This window comes from Rhipicephalus sanguineus, chromosome 3 (genome assembly GCF_013339695.2).
Source record: "Rhipicephalus sanguineus isolate Rsan-2018 chromosome 3, BIME_Rsan_1.4, whole genome shotgun sequence".
NCBI lineage: Eukaryota > Metazoa > Arthropoda > Arachnida > Ixodida > Ixodidae > Rhipicephalus > Rhipicephalus sanguineus.
The window spans coordinates 13081722-13108681 of record NC_051178.1 but is presented as its reverse complement, the minus strand read 5'-3'; the positions used below and the strand labels follow the sequence as shown (position 1 = coordinate 13108681).

Below are 26960 nucleotides of genomic sequence, written 5' to 3'. Positions count from 1 at the left end.
AATGAAGGCATATCTCATTTTGTGCGAATGTCAGTGAGTAATCGTAATTAGCATGGAATGAAATATTTATTTATTCTGCTGTTAGTCTTGTTCCATTTTTACTTAAAAATGACTAAATCAAAGGCTCGACATGCGTGCGCCGTTGCTTTTCGCTTGTATTCATTTCGAGGAAAGAGAAAATAATACTTTTGTCGTTGGTCCTGGAACGCGGCACGTCGGACGGGCCGTGGAACATCGCAGGGCATTCGCCAAAGTGGGCGGCCACAATCGTACGCCGCACATTCTGGCACGTCATACTCTTATACGCAGCTCATTGAGGTTAAGTCAAGGCATATGCACTACGCAGAAGGTTCAGTTTCATCAAATGAGCAATGCAGGTTGCTCTCCTTTGGGAAAAAGTTGACAAAGACAGCATAAACAAGGTGCGCACATAACTGCAGCCACCACCGTTGAGAGGATTAAAAATGCGTTGTTGAAAATAATGATGACGAATGGTGTTGTAGGCTTTTCGGCATAACGAAGTAGACTATCGAGAATGTAGGAACTCTGCGTGCAAATGTACAACTGATACATTTTTTTTATGTTGTAGAAAGACTTACGACGACACTGTTGGAAATAAAAAAAATATACAATGGATATTCACAAGTACGGCGAAAAAGAAATGAGAAAATTTGTAGAATAACGCGAAGAGTAGGACTTTATGATGTTGACTTTATTTTGAGGGTTAGTTAGGTAAAAACTGCGCGAAAAAACGAGGACAGGCGGAAGGAATGACAAGACACCACAGGCGCATACTGCCAACAGTTTATTTTTGATACTCGAAGCACAAGCATTTTTCAAACGAGAACCTATGCACGTGAAAGCATCGTCACAAATACACGTGCCAGTAAACATGGAACAGAATTCTGCAGACTAACAGTGTGACAACGACTGCAAAGAAATGAGGGGAACAAGTAACTAATCTATACATGTCTCAAGAATACACGAGTGAAAGCGTACAACAGGGAATGACCGCGCGAAGAACATATCAGGCGAATAAAGAGAGCTACAACAATTTAGCAAGAGTAAGCGCAGGTAACAAGGAAATGCGTAACAAAGACTGCAGAATGATCATCAACAATCAACCGAGGAAAAGGTGAAGGGGACGAAAATAAAATGTAAGCACTTGTGAAAAAGCCATGAACACTTGATTTGACAATTTTCCACCGCGCCTTACGTGGAGTACACGCATCGCACTCGAAGGCCGCGCTCTGAAGAAGTACGATGACCGATACGCTGACCGGTACGATGACCGGCTGTGCAAGTACAATGCTCACCACCTGTCGTGTGTCCCTGTATCGTTCTATCGTCCTCGTCTCGTCACCTGCAGCGCAACAAAGAAACCATGACTGGTACTGCTTGACAGATGGATAGCATTTTGCTGAAGCTAAACGGTCTGGAGGACTCGCTGCCCCTTTTCGAAGGCGATGTTTATAACCCGAGAAAACGATAGAAACGAAAGTGGTCTAGCAAAGTAAGAACAATGCGCGTTAAAATTCACTGCTATAGATGCTAACATTTCGGGCTGCCCTTACACAAATGCCCTTCATGGACCAATGTCATACATGGCTATATCAGGAATTCGACAAATATGGCCACATATGGATATGCGCTATATGTGCCCAAGTCATGATATATATGAATGGGGTACCTCTATATATGAATACAAGCCATATATGGCTGTATACACCCAAGTTTACACAAGAATATATGTGGAGGATTGCTATATATGGATTCGGCTAACGTAGACGGCATTATTTATATTTATTTACTTATTTATTTATTTATTCAATACTTTGGGCCTTTTCCGGCCTATACAGGAGAGTGTATATAAAATAAAGTGGACTTCATATTAGGAAAATATAAAAGAAAAATCCGCAGTAGAAGGTAATCATAACAGCGACGAAAGCAAAGAAACAAAAAGCAATAGATGAGCCATGCATATAAGCATTTCAAGGGTGTAAAAAAACTAGGATTCATGTTAAAGACAAATAAGAATATAGCAATAACAAGGTTATGCCCTAGGAACAAGAGAACATGAAATACACACATGTGAAAACTATTGAACACGTGTAATAATGAGCAAGTACATGCGCGATACATTATTTTTCCTTTTATTTGCGCACCGATGCCAGTGAACCTATTGCAATGTCTCTAAATGCGATTCCAGCAGCAACGACAAGGAATGAAGTGATTGAGCACTGACGACGTCATTCTGCAGGTCATTCCACAACTCTATAACTGCGGGACAAAAAAAATCACAGCATATCCACGGAGTGAATGATGATGAGTGGGTGAAGCTGCGGAGGTTCATCGGTAAACCGTGAATCTTCCGTGAATTCTGCCCAGTACATCATCACCGACGTGAGATCGGGCGCGTTTATACTAAAGGTTCGATGAGAGTTATGACGACTTGCAGCTCACTTTAATTTTACATGTACGCTGTGAATTTTCACTGTTTAGAAAACCATTGCTTTAGAAAACATCTGGCTTCTTTCGTTAAGCAGCTGGCGTCTTTTAGTTTTGCTTTAGAAACATCTGGCGTTCTTTCGTTTTGCTCTTAGAAAACATCTGGCGTCTTTCGTTGGTTTATTTCATCAATCAACGGCGTTTTGAACAAAATTTTTATTGTTTAATCACGCACAGGAGAAATCTCACCAGGCACTACCTTGGAGGTAAACAATGGCTGCTAATGGGAATGAGAGACAGAAGAAGTCGGCTTTTAGCTAACACTTACACTTCTACTTCTACTAACGTTTCCTACTGGAACATGCCAATGGCTGCTAATGGGGAATGAGACACAGAACAATTCGGCTTTTAGTTAACGCGCACGCTGCGAATTTTTTATTGTTCAACAACGCACAGGAAAAATCTCCCACCGGCACCACCTTGGAGGTCAAGATCTGGTACTAGCGTTACGACTGGTTACGCACTACGACTAGAGCACTGCACGGGCCGTAATTCTAAGCCCGGGCCCGGCCCGGGCCCGGATCTCGTTCAAATTTACCCGCCCGAACCCGGCCCGGTGACTCAAAATGAGACCCGGGCCCGGCCCGAACCCGAGAAAAAGTTTCGCCTACCCGGCCCGGCCCGGCCCGACCACAGATCAGGCCCGACTGAGGCCCGACCCAGTAGGTGGTGTTGCCCGAACATAGAATCGACAGGAAGGTGTTTTAAGTGGCAAATATCTACGCTTTGCTGGCGTTTCGCTTTGTTGATGTTTCGCTAACAATTATACTTTAACGTACGGTAATTTATTGTGAAAAGGGGCTCACGGTGCAAACAGTTGAGCGGACATATTGGATACAATGAATATTTGTTCGGCAGTGGTATACTGTACCCATTTTTTTCTGCAAATACACTGCGGATCGTGAAGGGCGTTTTGTAGCAGACATTGAAGCAAGGAAAGTGATTTGCAGCACGAGTTCAGTTTTGATAGGGAGCGCAATAACAACAAAGGATGTATTGATGGATGGATAAACTTTATTATGGTCCATCGGAACGCGCTCTAGAACGTTGCGGGCCGCTCCGACATGGGAACAGAAAGACCAAGTCTCTGCTGCGTCGCGGGCCCGTTGGACTGCCCATATAACTGTTCTTCTAGCGCGGAGCTGGTAATAGCAGCCTCCCATTTGGACGGCGTGATGACTCCGCCGCCGCGTAACACGGAGCACCGCCAGAGCATGTGTTCTAGATTGGCTTGGCAGAGAACAAAATGCTCACTTCACTTTGTTTTTATTGCACTCTATAGCCTATTGAAATTTAGGGCATGCTCTAACTACAAAGCCAATCGTGCGCCCTTCTCGATATGTAGCACCTGTTTTCACCGTTGTAGCACCTTGCCACAACAGGAGAAACAGAGGGGCAAAAAACAAATTTGTGACCGTTGGTTTAAATACACTGATCTATAGGTAAAGGTATGGGACCGCATGCACCACGTGCATGCGTATAAGCAGCCGAAAGGAAGAAAAATACTATTTGTCATAGCATTATTTTTATATACCACACTGCTAGTATACACAGTCTATAAGTTTCTTATGGCATAGTTTATAGTTTAATTCTTCACATGTTCTTGTGCTAAAAATCAAAGTGTCAAGAGATTCCTGCATTAAGCGCACCATGCGCTGTTGCATCACATATCCTGCCGCATTAAAGCTTCTTGCACTGCTCGCGCTGGCCGCACGGGCGTACATCTGCCTTGGCAATTGCGAAGGCGTCGGCAGTCGTTGTTCTTAACTTCCACCACTGGAGCAAATCTAGGATGTCCTTGTGGACCTCTGTAGAATGACCATAGCTGTCCAGCTCATCCCTTCACTTCTTTCGTTCCCGAACGTCGTGCCTCTCTTCAATGTCATCTATAAACCTCCTCTTTGAGGGCTTCTCCTTGATTTTTCAGCAGTGTATGTTATGCACGGTTTGCAGCGTGCTCGTTTTTTTTTTCATATTATAATGGCTTATGCCTTCCCAGCGATGTTGTACCGGTAGGAGGTGGCCATTGGACTACGCGGTTAGGACTGGTGGGAGGTGGACGAAGCGATTTCGATATATTTTCGGGGTTCGTTCAGGTTTCGTAATAAAGGCGCGACTAAGCTTCTCGAAGCTTACTCATTGGATGCATATGGTTCGAGGTAAGGGGACATCAACCGGCACGGAATCTGTCATTGTCCTTTTTCAAGCCAGGTATTTCCTCAAGCGAATATACTTCACCCCACGCCTTGTTTAATGGACCTATTCTATTCCTGCACATTCCAACGCTGTTGCGGCAGTATCATGTAGCTCTCGCACTGTATAGCGCACTATATAGGGCCTCAAACACGCGGTTCGCGGACCTCTCGCTAGCGGCCCCCCGCCCGCACATGACTATCTTCATCCCATTTTTTTTTCTTTATAAGTATGTTCTTGAGCTACACAGGCATCACAGATCTAAAGCATATTTTTCGTGAGGCACCCTCTGCGGTCACCATGTGTTGATACATAACCGTGAAACAAAAGCTATATTTCAGAATTGGCGTCCAGATTTTAGTCATTATGAGTGATACGAAATGACTGGTTCCCCAGACGTGAAAGAGAGACATCCGTTTAATGGCAATAAAGGCGAACTGCTGCGCTGGCCGCGTGCACGTGCCCTCGATGCCTCTCGGTGTCCTATTCTTCGATAGAGTGTGGCGCGCTCCAAGTTGCTCCGTTCCGCACTATTTTGCAACAATGAGTATCGATATGTTGTTGGACTCCTGCCACCAAATCCCCTTCAGAAATCATCCCGTATATGAGATATGGGAAAGGTCCGCTGTGAAATGACGGTAGTTTTAAAACCTGGTCCCCTTCCCACGCTCTTTCGTCATTGCCATAGCTCTTGCGAGAGATAATTTTCGTGAATGTGGCCCGTTCGCTGAGGTGAGTTTGAGACCCCTGATGTGGCGGAACAAGACGAAATCTCAGACGTTAACAATTTGGGTACACAAAGCAGGCTGTGCATGTCCATCTCGCGCCACATGACCACCGGGAGCCGTCACAGCGTTACAGAAAAAGAATGTGCCTTTATAGGGATTCTATGTATCAAGACTACGTGCAGTCCTTTCGTTTTAGAGGGGGGCTCTAACTTTCAACAACGTTTCCCCGCTTTGGAGCTCTGTGATCGCTCTTGCGATGACATCTCATAGGTATAATTTTATTATATTACATTTATTACTGCGATTACAAAGTAACCTTTGGGATATAAAATAATAGCCAAAGCAAATAAAGCACGGGATAGCGAGTTACATATAAGCTCCTGGTCTATTTAATTTCAGCTCGCCCGTTTCAGATAAATCAAGTAGCTCATATGAAAGAAGCAAAAGCATTTCAGTACTTACCCCTCATAAAACTTCTCCAAATAGCTTACCCACATAAAAAAGCGTTTTTTCGAGATAAAATGTGGGACTTATATGTATGCACACCGTATGCGGAACAAGGCACATTAATGTGAAAAGCGATTTTTCTATTACCAGTAAATTACTCTTTTACCATTCCAAAAGCACCACGCTCGCCGCAACCAGACTATTGGTAAGAGAAAAAACTCTCAGGAAAATGCAGGTAACGACGCCAACTTGAAATTCACCCAGCAAACGCCGTGACGTCATAGATTCTGACGGCATCTACAGGGCCCTACGTAGTTTATAATGGGTAAAAATGAAGTACATTGACCTCTGAGGGGCCTTAACAGACTTAGCATACCAAGTTTCTGGAAATTTCGTTGCGCCAAAGTACCCAAAATACGACGAATACAGTTTGAAATCCGTGACGTCACGTACGGAGATTTCAGCGCGAAATTTTAAGATGGAACTTTGACCTTGATTTTCTCCTTTATTAGTAAACTCATTGATGGTGGAATTGACGACGTTCGGGTTCTCAGAGTACACTTTATCAGTCTAAACCGATTCAGTGTTTCCCTTTTGTGACTCTTTAACAACGGAGCAAAGTTCAAGCCCGGCCCGACCTGAGCCCGCGACCTCAAACCCGGGCCCGGCCCTAAGCCCGGAGCTTCAGGCCCGAGCCCGGCCCGGGCCCGCCGTGAAATCTACTTTACCCGGCCCGGCCCGGCCCACGGGCCGGGCCGGGCCCGGGTTTTCGGGTAGGCCCGAGCCCGTGCAGTGCTCTAACTACGACTACGAGCGACGAACGGGTGCCGCTTTAGGGAGCTTCGCCCCTAAAAATACTTAAACGTGTGACAACCTGACAAGAATGGGCGTATGCGTTTCTCGTTGTTAGTTCTTCTGGAATGACGGTTCCGAGCTTTTAGGTATATGTCCATATTTATCTTTACTGCTTTGTTCGAAAGAAGGAAAAGAAACTTCAGACAAGCCAGCTGTCATCGGCTACCGAGAGTTGCGACACGTGCTTGCAAACGCAGCGCGGAAACACTCTCCTGCCTGGCATACTTTGAATAAACGAATCTTAGAGCCCTATTTTGATTTTATTACGATAGCAATTATATGGACGGTCTCGGCTGGATTGTGCCGTCGCCGTCATGCACTGTGTATGTATAAGTGTATATATATATATATATATATATATATATATATATATATATATATATATATATATATACAAAAGCCCCAAAGAAAAATAATTCAGAAAAATGCTTCCGAAGCGCGGAATCGAACCAGGGACATCTTGCTCCGTAGCGACTGGCGCTAACCACTACGCCACGAAACGCAGATCCTCCACGTAGCTAACGGCGAGCGTTATATACACACCCTTAACCACTGAACGGCCTCAGAGACGGCAGGCGCTTATAAGCGTTTCTTCATTACCAGCGAGATGGCGCTAGGAGCGCGATGGGCGCATTTAAAAGTTGTCGGCGAGCTCGCTCGCTTCTTCTTATATTTGCGCAGGGAGAACCTTGCCCTTTCGCTGTCTTCTTGCGCGGTTTTCTCGTGCTGAGGGGAAGAGCGATGTTTCAAGCTTTCACCGTGATGTCTGCGCTCATGTTACGGAGCGTACGAAAGTCACTAGAGCTCAAGGGACGCGGCTAAACGAACAAACAGAAGATGAGCGCAAACTATCAAGTGTCCCAGCTCGACACTTGAAGCACGCTAGTTTCCTTCGCTGCTTCGGCCGCCTTTGCAACAGTAGTACTGTTCAAACTGAGAGTATCCATTGGCGAACCTCACTTCGTATAGCATTAGTTGCTTCCTATCGCATTCATTGCTCTGCCCTTGCGGCGAAACTGTGACTTTTTTCTAATACGTCAGTCATGTTCTTTTGGTGGGGGTTACAAACTATTGCTGAGTATTCTAGGACGGGTCTAATTAGTGTTTTGTATGCTGTTAATTTAACCTGTGAAGTCCGGGTCGCGCTGCCCTCAGCAAACGATGCCCTCAGCTAACTACCAACTCGCCCAACTTGCCGTTTTGATTCTGAGAAGTTTCAGTCAGTTTACGCGTTAGGAAGCCTAGTTGCTTGAATGCTCGTTCAGAAATCTGATCAATATGAATATCCCACTTTAAAGACTCCGTTATTGTGACCACCAAGTACTTTACGGTATTCACGTGTTTGATGTCTGCCCCAGAGAGAGTGTACTTAAAGTGGAGTGGTGTCTTTCTATGGGTAATTGCAATGCACATAGTTTTATCTGTATTAACTTGCGTACCATGTTTTTCACAACATTTTTCAATACTTTCTAAAGATTTGTCGAGTTCTACCTGGTCCTCTGTTGTGATAGTAGAAGAGTACATGACGCAGTCGTCTGCAAAGTGCGTCATTGAAATACCTGGTTCCATAACCTTATAAATGTCGTTGATGTAGCTGAGGAAGAGTGTTGGTCTTAGTACTGATCCCTGGGGAACTCCACAAAACACGCCGGCGCGGTTAGCCTCAGCCTTAATAAAGGAAACATACTGAGTACGATTGGAGAGATAAGCAGCAGTCCAAGAGACTATTTTCAAGTTAACGCCAAATTATTAAGGTTTTTGTATGAGTAACGAGTGATGGACGCGGTTGAATGGCTTAGAGAAATCAATAAATATCGCATCTACTTGTTGTCTAGAAATAATGGCTGCGGCAAAATCATGAGTAATTTCTAAAAGTTCTGTAGTGGTCGAAAGGTTCCTTCGAAAACCGTGTTGGCTGGCGTAAAGCAGATTAATATCCTCCAGGTAGTTCATTAGTGCTTTGTTTATTATATGCTCCATTAATTTACAACATGTGCTTGTCAGTGGTATTGGCATGTAGGTGTTTATTAGTTGTTTGTTCCCGTTTTAAATGCGAAGCATTTCTTAGCGAACCTCTGGCACTTTGAGCGTTTCTATCTACGTATCTGTCTATCTATCTATCTATCTAGCCGCCTACGTCTGGGTACTCTCATGATCGCTTCCTTAACTTGGTGTAGCCCAAAATTTGCATGAGAGAGTAAGAGGATTTGACGAATATGATTGCCAGGTCATGACAAGAATAACGTTAAAATCATGTCGCATACGTCGTCAAGCCCTTTGCGCTAGACACGTGTGGCACACACCCGTTTACCATGGGCCATGGTGTACGGGTATGCGCCACAGGTGATTGGCAGTTTATGTCTACCCAGGAACGGCGAGAACAGACATTGGTAACTTAAATGCTAGAGCGTTAAGGAAAACGAACATCGGCAGCATTGACTCAACGAATGGAAAGAATGAAAATTAGGATCCCAGCAGGAATCGAACCCAAGCATTCTGCGTGGCAATCAGGTATTCTACCACTGAGCCACGCCAGGTCTATAAACTGGTTGGGAAAAACAGGCTACGCAGGCGTAATATCGGTGCAACGTCAATTGTGGTTGTGGTGCTGGCTATCTAATTTTACAAGAAAGCAATAAACACTACATGATACTCCTACGATACAGGCGTCATATCAGAGTAACGTCTGTAGTTCCAGTGTTGGCTCCGCTTTTATAGCAGTCTAATAAACATTACGTTTGTACTCCTATGATTCAGCAAGCTATATTGAAACATTGCTCGACACCGGAGGTATACATTAACGAAAGTTACATATGATATCCACATCACCGCACCGTAAAATGCACTTCGTCCACCAGAACGACGCAGTGTCCTCTTCATTTCTTACGAGGCTGGGCGATTGCCTCAAGCTGACCGAGGATGATGCCAGATTGATTGACAGCCGCTTTGTAGACTAGGCTACGTAGGCCACATACGCCCAGGTAGTCTACGAATATGACAAACACCATCAACTGATGTTGGCCTACGTAGCACTATCCAGGCCTACCAGCCTCGACAGCCCATACATCACCAACGCGAAGGGTGGCTGCACAGGTTCCGACATGTCGCCGGCTCTGTCGACAAGCAATTTGTCGACGAAATGACCGAGGCATCCTGGAATTCCAACCGCTCTACTATACCACATACCTCACTACACATGGACCCCTCTTCACCACGATCACGACCGGATCCTATAACATGTCATGACCAGCTGCTGGTGCTCACTGATCACGGGGATGACGCCCTTGTTCAAGAACTGTCAAGAACTTCTTGCACACATGCACACGGGTTCGTGAAACATGCGTGCGTTCTCGGGACACGTATAAGCACTACATATCAGCCTACCGCTTCTGGTGTTGGTAATACCGACATTGCCATTGGCAGCGTTACCCAACCGTAAACAACTGGTTATATAACACACATGCGGCTCTTCAACATATATATGTGTGCGTATAAAATTTATACAAATCTTTAGCGTCATTTTGTAACGTGTCGCTCGGTAAAAAAAGTTACGCCACAGTCACCTACCCGCCGCATGCTTCGCATAACACCGACTCCCACGGTACGTGGGATCTGCCGATTTTTTATGGATAGGAATCACTTTCGCACACAACCAGTCGTTAGGAAGCACCGCTGTTTCTAACGATAAGGAAAATATCTTCTGCAAGAAAGGGGATAACTGAGCAGCATATCGTTTTAGAAATGCATTAGAAATTTCATCCGAGCCTTGCGACTTTTTGAATCATGTTGAAGAAGCAGGTTGAGTATACCAGTATACCGATACGAGATTCTGGTATTGTTACCTCTGGGATGTGGCCTTCGTTGTTAGGCAACGCTAAATACGAAGGCTGCGTACGTGTAAAAACTTACTGCAAGTAAGTGTTAAAAGCATCTGCAATAGTCCGCGTGCCTTCAGCGATACTACCCGATACTTCCATTTTAGTCACAGAGCTTTCTGGTTTGGATAAGTACTTGAAAAATTTACGTGGTTGGTTTACCATAAATTCAGAGAAAGTGTTTGAGAGAAAGTTGTCTCTAGCCGTCTTTATTTCTGTTTTAACTGGCGCGAAAACTCGATGAACGCAACGGATTTGTTCTGTTTTTGTCTGCGGAATCGTACTTTGCTTTTCAGGTGAAATATGCTTCTCGTAATCTATTGCGTTTTGCGTTTACTTCTCTTTAGCTTAGTGAGTATAAAGGTTGATTCACAATGTGCGATTCCACATTTTAGTTTGTGCCATAGATCAAGAACACCCGATGACATATTAAATAAATCAGCTTGTAATGCTTCTAAGAAGTCTCTAATTCTTTCGTCGTTCGCTCTGAAGTAATCTTTAACTGATATGCGTGTCGTTGCATGTGGTACGCGGCTCCCCATGCCATGAAATGTTAATACAATGAGCTTGTGGTCAGAGATTCCCTCTTCAGTTCTCATTTGGGGTGCTAAGAAGCCAGACACAAACTCAAGGTCGAGCACTTAACATTCGAACCATGGATGCGAGTCATCACCGGCTGTGTCAGCGAGAAACTAAATATTATTTTCAGAAGTATGTATGAATCTTTAACAGCAGTGTTTCCGCTGGCAAATTTATCTCTGGCATATTAAAATCTCCAGTAAGTATTACTTTCGTTCGCTCGTTCACACAGCCGTGAAGGAAGTTCTGTAGCTTTATAAGCTATTCGTGAGGAGCACAAGGACACCGGTATGCACCACCAATCAACACAGGAACGGTATTAATCAGGACCCTAAACCACACACTTTTGTGACCAGCAATACCGCTTTCTTTTTGAAAAGACAGGTTTCGTTTAATGGCGATGGCTACGCCCCCACCACGGCCATCTTGATCTGTACGAAGCAGTGCGTATGCTGACGGCACTATCTCTGAGTCGTGAATGTCGCGGTTCAGCCAGGTTTCCGTAATGACTACCACATCAGGTCTGTAAATAGCAATAGTTCTTCAAACTGCTGTATTTTGTTTACAAAACTTCCGACATTAAAACACAACAGCGTGAATCGCTCTTTTGTTTGCTGTCACGTTTGAGAAGTGCTTGCCTTCTTGCTACCATCGGGATGAGCATGTTTCACCGCTACCATATTATTTTCTGTCTCATTCCATGTAAAGTATTTTCGGTTGGTTTTAAGCTTGTCGTAAACTAGTGTCACCTAAGCTCCGTTACTGCGATTCAGTGCAGACGCCTGCCACAGCTTCTTCCGAGTTTCACGAGCAGATTTTGAGTAATCTTCAGATATAGATATGGCAGTATTTTTTAGCTTATTAGAGTTTTGTAGTACCAAAATATTTTCTGTGAACTTATAGAAACGCAATATTACCGGTCGGTCGCGGTTAGGCTTCTTAAAACTCAGTCTGTGTACGCGCTCAACAGATTTCACTTCGATGCCCAACATTTCGAAAAATATCCCTCGCGTCACTAGTTGTTCCACCCCTTCCGGCTTTTGTTCTGCTTCTTAAGACCGCAGATAACTATATTGTTTCGGCGGCTTCTATTTTCAAGGTATTCAGTTTTGTTGTGCATTTCAGTGAATTTCCTGCGCATGGCCGACACGGCTACTTCGCATTTTTCGACCTTCTATTGACATTGCTTTAATGACGTCAGCGTACACTCAGTCTGCGTAAGCCTTAGCTGTACATCTTTAAGACCTGTTTCTAGAGCTGAATGCGATGTCTCAATTTCAGTGACGGCTTTTAGTATTTGGTCTATTTTGTCAGGACCTGCGTTTTCCTCAACGTCACCTTTCAGTTCCAATAACAAAAATATCACGCGAAGACACTCTTGGTAGCAAAACAACACGTACTGTGGGCTTGGCAGCACACCTAGACCTACATGACTAGATTTAGTGCATTTAACAAGGGACCATTTATCACCAACCTGTAGAAATTATACCTGTAGAAATAATTTCATAGCCATAATGAATGCTGTCCCAAAGACCTACAGCCGCTGTCCAACCGTTGTTTCTTGAGATTTTACTGGAGTCATATGTGATATAGTGCTTATAAAATGCGCCAATAGATGGGCTACGTTGCTAAAAAGGGTTGTAAGCTGATTGATTACCCTGCCATTAAATATAACAGGTATCCTCAAAGGGTTTTTGCTAAAAGTGTACTTTGCTGTTTATTAAAAGTGTGTCGTCGGCACAGGCCCTTTTGAGTCAATTTCCTTTATTGTATGCAAACATACACTGCATAGCAACAGTTGGGCAATATACCTGAGATTAGGATCAATACATATTCTTGTAATGTGCTCAATCCTAGCTCAATCCAAGCATTCTGTGCCCATGTAGCTATAAATTATGCAAACAAGGTGCTCGCTTATTCCTTTTTTACTGACTTAATCCCGGCTGTATCAACGTTTCCCCAAAGGTTAGATTCTGTTTAAATTGATTGTTTATCAACGTTTCCTGTTGAGTTTCATAAACAGATTGGCCACCCCATTTTTACTGAAAATCTTTTTTTCTTGCGTTAAAGTTGAGCGTCTTTTGGAGTCTAAAGGAATTATAGACTTGCTATTGACCATGTGTACTGAGTGCGAATTGACACAATTTAGGAGGCTTGGTATTCAACCCTTATGGAGTTGGATAATAAGCAGCTGGTACGCATGCTTGTGAGGCGCAACTATCGTGGCAAGAAAAGCAATATAACGCAACTGCTAAAAATGGTGGCTATAAGCCTCTGGGCGCGTAGGAACGGAGGATATTAGTGGCACTTGTTGAACAGCAGGCACCTAAAAAAAGGCCAGTTCCACGCCTGTGCAATCTGCGAAAACCGCGGAGCTGGCAAGCACCGGGCCATAGAGTTCTTTCTTCATCATCTTCTTCTTTCCTTCCTTTCTATATTGCCGTCTCACCTTCTTTCTTTTGCCTCCTCCTAACCCACCTTACTTACCTTTCCGACCCTCTCCTATGCTGGACTGTACATGCTTATGCTATGCTTTACCATTTAACCTCCTCCCGTCCCTCCTCCTCGCTAAACCGCACTATACAAGCCTATGCCATGCTCTCCCCCTCCTTTCTTTCCTCCTCACCCTCACTTGGCTTTCCTACCTCCTTGCCATACAGTGCTATGTTTTTCTTTCTCCCTCTTTCTTTGTTTCTCTTTCGCTCTTTCGTTTTGTCTTGCCTTCTGTTTCATTCTCTGCCTTTGTATATTTTCTTCCCTTTCTGTCTCTCTCTTTCTCTCTCCTTCTTTCTTTCTCTCTCTGTGCTCGTTCTCTCGCCCATCCGAATTATTGCATCCCACGCCGAACACATCGGCGCAATAGGAGAGCGTGCGCCGGGCGCACGTGTTCGGGGTGCAAAGCAGAAGATGAACAAGAGGACAAAGAGAGCGCTCGCTGGTCGTGTTATTGTGTCGCACAAAGTAGAAGCATCCCAGAGGTGACGTGCACGTTCTGTGTTCTGTGTTACTGCGCCTGGTGGTTTGGCGCGATCTGTTGTCGGGGTGTCGGTTGCCTGTCGGGCGGCAGTGTATTTGTGAGTTTTATTTCGATTTTTTCCTTTTCAATGATCTGACCCTACTGTGAGTACCTAATGTGTCTTTCCTCCCCTGGCCAGAGGTCTTTCCTTTGGACGGCCTCTCTTCCCAATAATGACATATCTATAGAGGCTTTCTTGCGCAGTGGTACTAACAGCGTGCCAGTAGTACTAGTGCCCACCAACGGGGGATTAATCCGTGTAAAGAACCCAAAGGTAATTCCGGAGGAGCTGCGGAAAGCGACCCGACACTACCAAAGCATCACCGATGTCCGACAGTTTGGCAGGGGCGGCATTGTGTGTTGTTCTCCGGACCAGGCCTGTGCTTCTGACCTCTTAAACTGAGCAACGTTTGCATCCCACTCGGTGAGCCCATTTATTCCTGCTAATCTCGCTTGCGTTAAAGGCATAGTTTGCGGAGCTGACTCGAGCCTGTGCGCTTCAGATGTTTTGGAAATGTTTTCAGCGACCGGGTCAACATCAGTGTACCGATGCTCACGCGTCTCTGATAGTCAGAGTCCCCACAGAGTCGGTCATTGTGACATTTGCAGGCATAAATAGGCCCACAGAGATTAAGGCATGGCCCTTAATTTATAGAGTTGAAGCACTTACTTCACGTCCAGTGCAATTCGTTCAGTGTTGACGTTATGGTCATATCATTAAGGGATGCCAATCATCTCCTAGGTGCCGCATATGTGGAGAAGACCATGGCACTAGAACATGTAATTCCCAAAGCGAAAGTTGCTGCCTTTGTCAAGGTTTGCACCCTGCTGATCATGCAAACTACCTGGCGAGAGCTCAAGAGCTTCAAATTTTAGAAATCATAGACAGGAAGCGATGCTCACGCCGTGAAGCTGGGGCTATAGTATCAGAGAGATCCTGCTGCGGATACGCTGAAGCTGCTGCTCGGTATTCTAAAGCCATGGATGCATCTATATGTGAAGTCGTGGCAGCTGCTGTCGAAAATGCTATGTCGAAAGCACTGAACTCAATTTTTCAAATCTTATAGAGACAATCGGGCAAGTTTTGACGGCTCAGATGATACGACTTTTGCAGGTTGCAGGGCGAGCATCTGCTGATACAGGTATCACGCCTATTCATGACGGCATAAATGAAAAAAAAACACGACGGAAACTGCCCCTGGCAGTTTTGACTACACTGATTCTCCCACATTTAGTTTAGGGTGGTAATAACTCTGAGACCACTTCACAAAGCATTAAAAGTACGCATTTGGGCACGAGAGCCACTAAACGTCGGGCTACCCCCCCCCCCCCCCCCACTCCCCGAAATCTGTTCTAGATAGATTGAAGACAGAAAAATTTCAGGATAATAGTCCACTAACGAAGGATGTTTTCTTGAAAGACAACATTTTTCAGAAAGTAGTTGAGACCGCCGGTCTACCTTCAACATAGGGTCATTAAAAGTACTTCAGTGGAATTGCCACTCACCTCTTGCTGAAGCAACTGACCTGTTGCACCTTTGTGCAGAACTTTCTCCTGATTTAATTCTGTTGCAAGAAACCTGGTTATCTACAGAAAAAAGTTTTAATCTAAATAATTATTGCTGCTTTCGGTTGGATCGCCCTTCTTGTAGAGGGGGGCCTAGCGTTTTTATCTCTACGAAATTTGGCCATAGAGCGAAGATTTCATATAGGTCAACGTCGACAGAAAGTGAAATTTTGACATTGGATGTAGCTATTCCTTGATATACACCATTTACCATAGTGCATGTTTATTTCCCTACAGGTGTTCTGAACACTACTGTACTTGATTCCGCTGTAGCAGCATGTAGAAAGAATGTAATCATAGCAGGAGATTTCAGTTCACGCCACATTTCCTGGGGTTACCGATCTGATGCATGTGGTAAACTTTGTTAGAATGGACCAGCTTGAATGACGTTCATTGCTCGAATTCCAGAGCTCTAACCTATGTATCTGGCCTATCACGTTCTGTGATAGACGTGACCTTTTCAAGCTCGGGTTGTATTATTACGTCCTGGTCTCGCATCACATCGGCCACAAACCGTGATCACCTACCAATAATTTTTGAAATGGTGCGCCCACTTACTTCGTTAAACAAACATGTTTGAAATTATGTCAATTACAACAAATTTAAAGATTCACTACGATCAGGCTTAAATAAACAGACAGGACTAAGCGATCAGGTAAAGGCACTTCATTTATGTCAACTGTTAGGTGACAGTAGAAAAAAAGCCGTATTCAGTATGCAATCACCTAAAAATAGAACGCATTCACTATGGTGGAACACAGACTGTCATCGCGACTATTGGCGACGAAAAGCAGCTTGGAAGAAATTACTCTGCAACCAGTGCCCACGTAATTGGAAAGACTATAAATATGCCGCTCCTACGTTTAGACAAACGGTTGACAAAGCAAAAGATTAAAACTCCAAACATTACAGCTATATGTCAGAGACCAAAAATAAGAAAGCACTCTTTAGGTTTCTGCGATGCAGAAAGATCGTTCCGCCACCAATAAATATAGAATCAGTTTGTTTATCACCCGCATATTTGTTGCAGTCATTGGAAGCAAATGGGAAGGGATTGGAAGATCGCTTTGCATCATTGTTACCCTATCCTTTGCCGGTTAAAAGAAAAGCTAACGAATATAAGGCAACCACATTAGAAGAGACATGAGAAGTAGTAAAGTCACTGTCAGCTTCATCTCCTGGTCCTGACAATATAACTACAGCCATGATAAAAATTATGTTTGATTTGTCTCCCACCGATATTCTTAACTGTATAAAATTTTCTATAGAAAACGCATGAATTCATCCAGAGTGGAAAGTTGCCAAAGTAATTCCACTACTTAAAAAAAGGGCGCTGATTATGCAATCGACAATATTAGACCTATTTCCCTCGCTTCAAACCTTGTAAAACCAATAGAGCTTGTTTTATTAGACATATTGAAGAATGGGTACAAGAAAATCATATATTGAGTGATTCCCAAATTGGATTCAGACCTAGGTGCTCTATATGGTGGGCCCATGTTGATCTAGAAAGCAGAATTAAGCTTGCTCGGCACAAAAACCAGCACGCCGCACTAGTAATCTTACATATTGCTAAGGCGTATGACAGTGTAGAGTGCGCCATTTTGATTAATAAACTCCAAAGTGTTAACCTTCCTGAGTATATAGTTGCATGGATACAAAAATTTCTAAGCGGACGCACGTTTTATTGCTCGCAGAACGGCTTATCTTCTAATCACTACAAACAAACAAGGGGAGTTCCTCAAGGATCGCTTCTCTCGCAAATTTTATTTATTGTATTACTAAGCTCTATTCCTTCTCACAATTACGTGCAAGTGTATGCATACGCGCGCACGACATTGCATTCTTTTCAGCTTCTAATGATATACACTTGCTACATAATATTCTACGAAGGAAAGAAGTGTTAATTTTAAGGGCTCGTTTTCTTTGTTATACACAATATTAAGGAGCACTATGAGGCAATAATGCCAAGGAAAGTATAGGGGATGTCTTTAGGAGTAAATGTAAGGTAAACGTGAAGAAAGAAAACTGGACGAAAAGATAGCTTGCCGAGGGCAGGGACCGAACCTGCGACCTTCGAATAACGCGTCCGATGCTCTAACAACTGAGCTACCGCGACGGCCATCCCCCGTCTACTTTATAGGATATGTATGTACATTTAAACGTGGGAGCATCAGTCAGCGCCGCCAGTAGCCATGACGGCTTGTGTGCAACACTCTTTTTCTGCCTGTTGGCGTCACGTAGTACGTGAACTTATTACGAGCTGGCAGCTGACCAATAATCCCTCGCATACTACCTGAAAGCATCACGTCAGCCAGAACGAGACCCTCGCTATGAATGAAGGAAAGAAGTGTTAATTTTAAGGGCCCTCCTCCCAAAATACTATCGCACGATTTCGATATTTTTGTATCCGAGAGGAACACACAAAATCTTCTGTTCTAAATGGGGCAGACTTTCAGCACATTAGGTTTCCATGGCATAGCTCATGGTGTGGCACAATGCAATGAGAAGTTACAATAACTAATTTGCGATGCAGTATTCGCTCTTTAAATTTTTATTTACGCAGGCTTAGTTTTGTTCCTTCCCCTCAATGTTGTTATTCTTTGCAAGCAGAAATCATATGGCATTTTTTCACAGAATGTCGCACATATCAACATCTAAGGCAAAGATTTCTCAAACCTCCTTTCCGAAAACTTGCGCTTGAGCTTTCCGTAATGGCATTACTCTCCCTGGGGGCGTCGGCACTGGGTGACTGCAACAGGGACATATGTGAGGCGGTATTTAACTATATAAAAGAATCAAAAGGACTGCCATGCTAATATTTCTAGTACATACTTATTTTATTTATTTCATTTATCGTTAATTATTTATTGCAGTCTTTTATTTAACTCACTGTTTCTCTTCCTTTTTTTCTATCTCTTTAGCATTCAATTCGGAAACCGCAAACACAAATTATATTTTCGCTTACCCACAAATTATTTCTTTAGAATTATCCTTTACTGCCGCACGATTCGTGGCCGATCCCCCGTGGTGGGTTGTGCCAGTCCTCTAGGAGCCACCAACCAGCCAACACGCTAGGCGCAGGTGCCCGTTAGGTAAAAGTCGTTCATGATGATAGTTTCCTCTCGATGCGGGCCTGTGTAATGTAGCGCCTGTGTACGTGTTCTCCCTTCTTGTCCCATAATTCTGCACTAAACACTTCAGATATGTCCTAACAACAAGGCCAGAAGTCAGCCCAGTTTTGCTAGGATTGCAGTTCCACTGTTAAAATTGTGTTTTCAAAACGTTACCCACTCTCTATGTATTCACGGCTACTAATGCATTCTTTTAAACAATGGCAAGCCGTAATGCAGGTCGCTGGAGTTTAATTTGTCGACTTGTACAAAATTATGTACATCTCATTCAAGAATTGCGCTCTCAAAATTTTTTGCCCCGTGTCCTGATCGTCAAGACTCGGACAATGTAAAATATTACACCGTCTCCCATTAAAGGGGACCATGAGGCGATGCGAAGCCGGAGCACTTGCACGATAGCGTTCCGTTCGCGTTCGTTGGGCATGCTACCGACTTCGCGTCGTGGAACGCGAAGAGGAACAATACGCGCGTCGTGCCTTCCCTCTAGCCTGGCCGTTAATTCTCACAGGGCGAGCGGGGAACGCGGTTCAGAGGCGCGCGAGAGGGGGGCAGCGTAGGAGAGGAGAGAGCGAGGGAGGGGACGCGCATGCGCTGGCGCTCATCGCGGCGTTGCGCAGGAGAGAATTTCGGCACGTCGAGCCCGCATTTCAGAGGAGTCAACCGAAGGAAGCGCTGGACAACGCGCGCAGCGCTCTACCCGCTTTATATTCACATTTGAAGGAGAGCAGACTAGAGGAGTAGAGTAGCGCATGCGCAGCGAGAGCAGAAGCGAGAACGCAGGAGAAGCGCGAGCAGGTGCTGGAAAACAAGTGGAGAGAGTAACGCGCAGCTGCTGGATAGAGAGAAGAAGGAGAGTTGCGCATGCGTAGTGTGAGTGCGGACGCCCAGGCCGACGCCGCGGGACATACCCCCGAGCAAGAGATGCTTCGCATCTAAAACTGGGCGAGAACAGACAAATTAGGACATCGGGACGCAAGTACCATGACTTGACAAGCGCGCACACCAACTCATGCAGATTTCCGGCTATTTTATTTTGTTAATAGTGTAAGTTGTAATTGACCTTTGGTGTTCTCTCAAGTGTCAAATAAAAAAGGGAAAATTCAAATGTACTAGATGCGAAGCAGCTTTTGCGCTGAGCTTTGTCCGTAGTTCCATTGGCGACCGTCCGCTTCCTACCACCTAGCATAGCCATCTGAGCGGGAGCTCGCACCAAGGAGAAGTCTTCCTCTTCTTCTTCGACCACCTTGATGATACGTGCAGAGCAATTTAGGGGCCCGGCCTGCCACATGCTGTTCTAGCTTGGCGTAACGCAGACGAAACCATGTGTGCTGGCACGCGCTAGCGCGGTCAGGCCTGTGTCAAGGGATGGGTAAGACGCTGTGGCCTCTCCCCCTTACACTCTCTCAGCAATCACGCGATGGCGTTGGCGAACGAGATTCTGCAGACGCGCGATGAGCCAACGCGCTGTATCCTAGTCAGAACGCGCTGGCACGCGCTAGCGCGTTCAGGCCTGCGTAAGGGGCTGGGTAAGACGCTGTGACCTCTCCCACTTACACTCTCTCAGCAATCACTTGATGGCTTCGGGGAACTAGTTTCTGCATACGCGCGATGAACCCGCGTGGCGTGCTCCAACAACAGTTCGGGACGAGTAACAGCAACAGCAACAGTGGATTCATGGTGTGCTCCACTTGCAAGGATGTGTTAACATCGGGCAAGGTGCCCGTGATCAACAGAGCTTAAGCCGACCCATGCGCTGCTTCGCATCCCATGGTTCTCTTTAGTGGGAGATGGTGTAATTTTTTACATCTATTTTGATTTTTATGAAAACGACAACAGCACGAAAGCTATAGATTATTTGCGTGCCGCTTGTTTCCGGTTAAATAGGTTGAGTCATACGTGGAAGAAATAAAAAACAATGTTCTTGTAAAAATAACATGGCTCGAATACGACGGCTTAATCACATAACCACACTATACTAAAAACATGCAACCCACAACGCTTTTCCCGTTTTCCATAATTTTCCAGTACAACGTGCGAAGGAAATGAAAATTATAAGCTTACCTTAAAATTTAGCAGAGGGTTGTGGTTTAGAGAGCCAGTAAATCCAGAGAGACCTTAAGGCGAACACGTTTATCATTGCAGAGTTTCAGAAAAGAAGTCGCGAGGGAAGGTTCCACTCAAGCTTAGGTGTGGTCAACCCAACGGCCTCCTTACAGCAACACACTTCCACCTGCGCCCACAATTGCACCACTTGCAGCGAAGTAAATTCCTCATAGCTGCGTTAATAGCCTTTATAAATCACGGCTGTCGCTGAACACGAAATAAGCGATTGCACGGCCGCACCATTAGAGAAGTAACCGCTGTTGCGTGTACCTTGTCTAAGCTTTTAGAAAATAATTTCTTGAAGCTTTAAGCAAATTGGCGCCTACGGCGACTTGTGCGCGCCGTCAGCAAGATTTATTTCTCTTTCTTGTACGTTCTTGGACGTTTCGTCATCATTATACAGGTGGCATCACACTCTACATTTATGGGTCTCCCCAATTAGCAATTTCCAGCTGCCGCTTTGTTTAAATCCAGTACATTCATTGGTTGGGGCATTAGTTGGGATAAGCACATGCTGCGCCTCTCTTTTTGTAGCGTTAGCTACATTTGCCTAGCCTTAGCCGATTTCGCGTGGATCGTCATGAGCCGTGCTGTGCATGCGCGAGGATCAGTGATGTCACACAGCTGGCTCACCGGAGCCGGCATCGCACGCGCTCTCCGTCACCGCCGCGCGCGGCTCGCCGCTGCTTGTCTGCGCGTTCGTGAGGAGTGGCGTCGTAGCTGCGGCAGACGAACTGGCGCCGGCGCGCGCGCAGACTCCGCCACCGCCGCGCGCGAGTCGCCGCCGCCGGTCAACGCTTTCCAGAGGAGTGACGTCGTAGTCTTGGAAGACGTATTGGCGCCAGCGCGCGCGCAGCTATTCGCCTTCGTTCTGCAGTCGCCGTCTGACACTGTGCCGGAGCCGCTTGATAGCGCCTCTGACTGGCGATTGCAGGTGGGTAACGCCATAAAGAAGGAGAGCGCAAATGCTGCTCAACGGCGCAGAAGAGCCGAGAAGCTTATCTCATCGGATCCCGAAGTTGCCTGGCAATTAGCGGTTCAGCGTACGAAGAATGAACAGAAGGAGGCTAATAACCCTAGACAATCTGGAAAGCTAAGAATAATCAGCTGAGCCTTTGCTAACCTTACTTATATATTGGCATAGCCCAGCTAAGCCACTGCATATGTTTTTAGACATGATTCGTTTCCATTCTAATGAACTCGCAATTGTATCAATACCGTCAACACGTTCGTAGACGAAAACTTAAAACCGCAGACCTCGCGACTGCTGTTAGAAAGAGAAGCAGCCTACATTGCGAAACATCCGGCATCCTGCAACGCAAAGGCGAACAAATGTCACATAACAACGTTCTCTTGACTACGCGTTTTCCCGCTCACTTTCATCATTTTTCAAAATAAACACGTTGTTGCTGGTGGCGCTGTGTGGTGTCCTTATGTGGCTTCTCGTGCCCCTGTGCCCTTTCGCGCTACATCAAAGACGTTCAAATTTAATACAAGTGCTAGCTAACATAATCCGCACGCCACAGGAATAATCTGAGGACCAAGCTGTTTAACCCATGTGCACGACATTTAATCCTAGCGCCAGCACAAATAGGCCGCAAGTGAGTGCGTTTAATCCAAGTGCAACCATATTTCATCAAATAAACAACAAATTTAATTGAAGCGCCAGTCAGTTTAAGCCATTTACAAGAAACAGTAATATGGGGCGTGAAAACGGCAGTACAATTAAAACATAGTTGCTACGATATGAATTATAAGAGTCGAAAAGTAGAAGACAGCACCGATACTTCGTCACCGCTAAATAGCTGAACGAAATTCAGTGTTCCGCACTAGAGCTCAATAATTGGATTTTGGCTTCGGTACACAATAGTGCAGCTCCAGGGCAGGTCATGTAATGCGAGGGACAGACAGTGTATGCTCAGTTATAGCGACGCAAGCGATACCAAGGGGTAGAAAACCTAGCCGATGGCGGCAGTGGGTCAGGCGGAGCTACGGAATTAAGGAATTAGCAAGCTCGCGCAGGGCAAGGCGCATTGGAGATAATTCGAGGAGGTTTGTGTCCTGCAGTGTGCGTAAAACGGAGACTGCAAATTATGATGTTGACACCGGAAGATATACTCTACAGTCCGTTATTTCTTATCTTTTTATTAAAAAATGATATGGGTGCGCTGATTGGCATAATATTAATTGCTCGGCTTGTTCACGCGGTGACATATTTAACGCAGCGCGAGAAAAGGAAGACGCAGAAAAGGAAAAGGCACAAGGACGACGACTCGTCCTTGTGTATATACACACAATATATATATATATATATATATATATATATATATATATATATATATATATATATATATATATATATATATATATATATATATATATATATATATTATGGGGGCGCTCGGCGGCTGTGAGCGCGTAGAAGAAAACGACGATCGCATGTGCGCTCGTGTCACGCGTCAGCTGATGGCAGCGGGCAGTTGCGGCCAAGGCTTGGGCCAGTAAAGATGTATCTCTTTGGGTCTTGGCCTCATCTCTAAAGGGTTCAGGGCTAGATGCGGCCGCAAAACCCTACATCTGGCGCCCAACGGGAAGGACGTTCATCGGACATCGTACCCGATGTCCGATCAACGTACGCCGGATCCCAGGAGCTCCTGAGTTCGGCCCCCTGCACGGCGATATCGCCTTCGAGGAGCTATGGGCGCTGAAGCGGGCGTTAATGGATATGGCCGCCTACGGGGTATACGACCTGGTCCTCCTACTTCAGCCGGTGGAGACCCTCATACGCCTCTGCCTTTCCGGGAGAATGACCCCTGACGAGCAGCGGCGTGCCATCATCGCCCTGGAGCACCTCGGTGCTTACCTCGGCGTCCCGCTGCCCGCGCAGGCCATGGAGGCTGTGGCGCGCTCGTGCGGCGAGGTGGCACCTGGGGCTGACGACGAAGGCGGCGACGATGCCTGCGCTGACGCGGTCGGCATCGAGGATCGTGCGGCGGGCTGGCACCGCGGGACGACCGGCGACGCGGTGGCGATGCACCGTCCGCCAGCGAGGGTGCAGCGACCAGGAACGGTGAGGCGAACACGTCGTTGGACGACGTAATTTCTGGGGACAAGCCCGGCGACTGCGACGACCTTGAAGCAGAGGTCAGAATGTCCCGGGTAGACGACGTTGCGGCGGCTGTAAAGAAAAGAAAGAAGACGAGAAATAAGAGGAGGAACCGGAAGCACAGGGACACGAGACTAACACCAGACGAATCGGAGTCCGGCACCGAGGTGGTCCGCACTCGTGACCTTGAGAGGGACAAGGCTGCCCTTGAAGCTGAGGTAGATCGTCTCAAGGAGGACACATCACAGCATGCTACCCGCATGAGCCAGCTGGAATGTGAGTTGGCAAACATGACAGATGCACATGATGGTCTCAAGCAGGAGCACAACGTCTACAAAGCCAAGGCCACCACCTTGATTAATGAAAGGGACAGCCACATTTCTGGCCTGAAGGACAAGGTCCGTACTCTGGAGAAACAGCTCGAACAGCAGCTGGACGAGTCGCGGCCACATTTCTTCGGGGCTAAGACATCCTGGAGTGACAAAATCCAGACCCTTGAAGCTCAGATCTTCACCATGGACCGGAAAGTGGCCGATGACTCGCTGGAGTACAGTCGCATGGAGAGACTGCTTGGAAATACTCAGCAGTGCCTCAAGGATAAGCAGCACCAGTGTGCCAAGTTGGAGGAGCAATTGCTGGAGCGGGACACTCAACTGGCAAACATGCGGCGGAACCATGAAGAAGAGCTGCAGCGGCAACGCGCACTCCAGGACTCCCAACTGGACGAGCTACGGATGCAAGCGGCTGTTCTCCGTGCGCAGCTCGCCCAGGCCCGACAGGACCGCGACCGAGAGGCCAGTCAAGCGCAGACATTTATTGTGAAACTGAACTAGAAGGAGGCAGAGTGCAAGAAGAACCAGGAGCAGATCCAGGGGCTTGAGGAGGACCAGAGGACTTTGTTGGCAAACGTCTCCGAGCTAGAGAAGCAGCTCAGTCTGGCGTCGGACACTGAGACAATCCTCAAGCATGGTCTGAAGAGGAGTGAGGCTGAACTAGAGACCATGCTGGAAGGGCTTTCAAGGTGAACCAGGTGCTGGCCTCGGATGAGATCGAGAACAAGCTGCTGATGGAGGAGCTTAAGGCGAGACAGCAGCAAGCGGATAAACAATCCAGGCTGGAAGAGGTGACGCAGCTGCAGGAATCCCGGGAGACGACGGCAGAACAGGTGGATCCGCTCGAGGTGGAACCTGCCGCGCACGTGCGCAATTGCACCAGCGTGTCTGTCCCGCAGCGCAACATCAGCGAGGGAGGCGTGCGCGCCGGAGGCATATGCAGTCGGGGCTTCGTTGGGGACTTCGCGCTGCCGTGGCTGCCAAGGGCACTGGCGTTCAACGACTACTACCTGGAGGAGTGGCCGCCACCCGCACGTGAATGGTCTGGAGGGCTACAACGGCAACGACATACGACAACGACAACGGCTTATGACTCGCTGGGACCGGTGCTGCACCAAGAGCATCGGCGTTCCATCATGCTCTCGACCGTGGTCATGCTGACGACCGTGGTCGTCAACCTGAGCGTGTCCGGTGCGCCTCCGTCTTCGGGCTGCAGCAGAGCTGCCTCTGCTGTGCGCGTCAGCAGTTCCCGTGACCGGCAGCCTATGAGGTGCCACAGAGAGTTGTGGGCGGACAGCGCCGGCATGTGGTCGTGTGTGCCACGTGCAGTCCGCCGTGGCCAAGGATAGCCAGGACAGGACACTCGCGCGCGCTACGCTTGTGAAGTTGCCCGCGTACTTCTCGCTCACTTTTAGGGGCGTAGCTCCTCTTAGTCTAACCTTGTCACGTCCCCGTTGTCCGGCGTATCTCCCGGCAGCCGGCAGTAAACGGCAGTATCTGTCCGGTGATGGTGGTGGTGGTGTGCGGCGTGACCACCCTTACTGCGCATGCGCATACCCTCTCCACACACCTCCTCTCCACTCCCCCTCACCATTCCCCATGTCCTCTACCCCTCTCCCCTTTCCCTCTCCACTCACCCTCACCCCTTCCCCTCTCCCATACCCCTCCCCCATAACCAGTCTTAAAAACGGAGGGGGCGTGCACACTGTAGAAAATAATAAATAAACGCAGCCAGCCAGAAAAGGCAAAGAAGAAGAAGAAGTGAGAACACGTTCTATCATGGCGACACGATGGCTCCTGGCTCAGTTTTTCTGTACCCGCTAATGTCGTAGCGTCTACAATTTTGGTGCCGAAAACCCACGTGCGTCGCTCGGCTCCGAATAGATCCTGCTGCATTTCGCGCCAGACGCGCCGGACTCGCATGTACAGGAACCTGCTTCGCGGGCTGTTTCGTTGGTTCCCGACAGGTGGCACGGGCGTTCTTGGCTTTACTGCGCATGCGCTCCTCTAGATGCCATCGCACCGGTGCGTTGGAGCCGGTTCGACTGTAGCGAAGGCCGATTTGCGCCTGGTGTAGCGTCGCCAGCTCGGCGTGACGAAACGCAACGTCCTCGCGGGCGCTCGCGTCGGACGTCGGAGTATAACAGAGCCTTAACGCAGGAAAGAATGTGTGGGCGACGATGTCGGCGAACGCTGCTGCAGTCTTGCCAGAGGCTAACAGGGCGCAGGCTGCGGGGTCAGGAGGCCGCCGACAGCGTTCCATGGCTCGAAAGGTGCGCCATATAGAGGCATTAGACGCCGAAGGCCCAAGTGAGGAGCACCAGTCCATCCAACGGCCGCGTTGCAGGCGGCGTTCGTGGCGCCAAGCTGCTGCTTGAAGGCGTTGGGCATCCAACCGAATGACACTTGCTGTAGGGTCACGTATTGACGCTACTTCTGCTTGACGGCGCGATGCCCATAGACGCAGAAGCTGCAAATCTGGAGCAGGTCGCGATTCATTCACCCACAACACACACGT

The 26960-nt window shown here is 46.9% G+C and overlaps 1 protein-coding gene across 1 annotated transcript in view; it reads left to right on the top strand.

The window, feature by feature from the left end:
• LOC119386454 (uncharacterized) overlaps positions 1 to 26960 on the top strand; it is a 339529-nt gene that overhangs the window by 122384 nt on the left and 190185 nt on the right. The window lies entirely within an intron of this gene.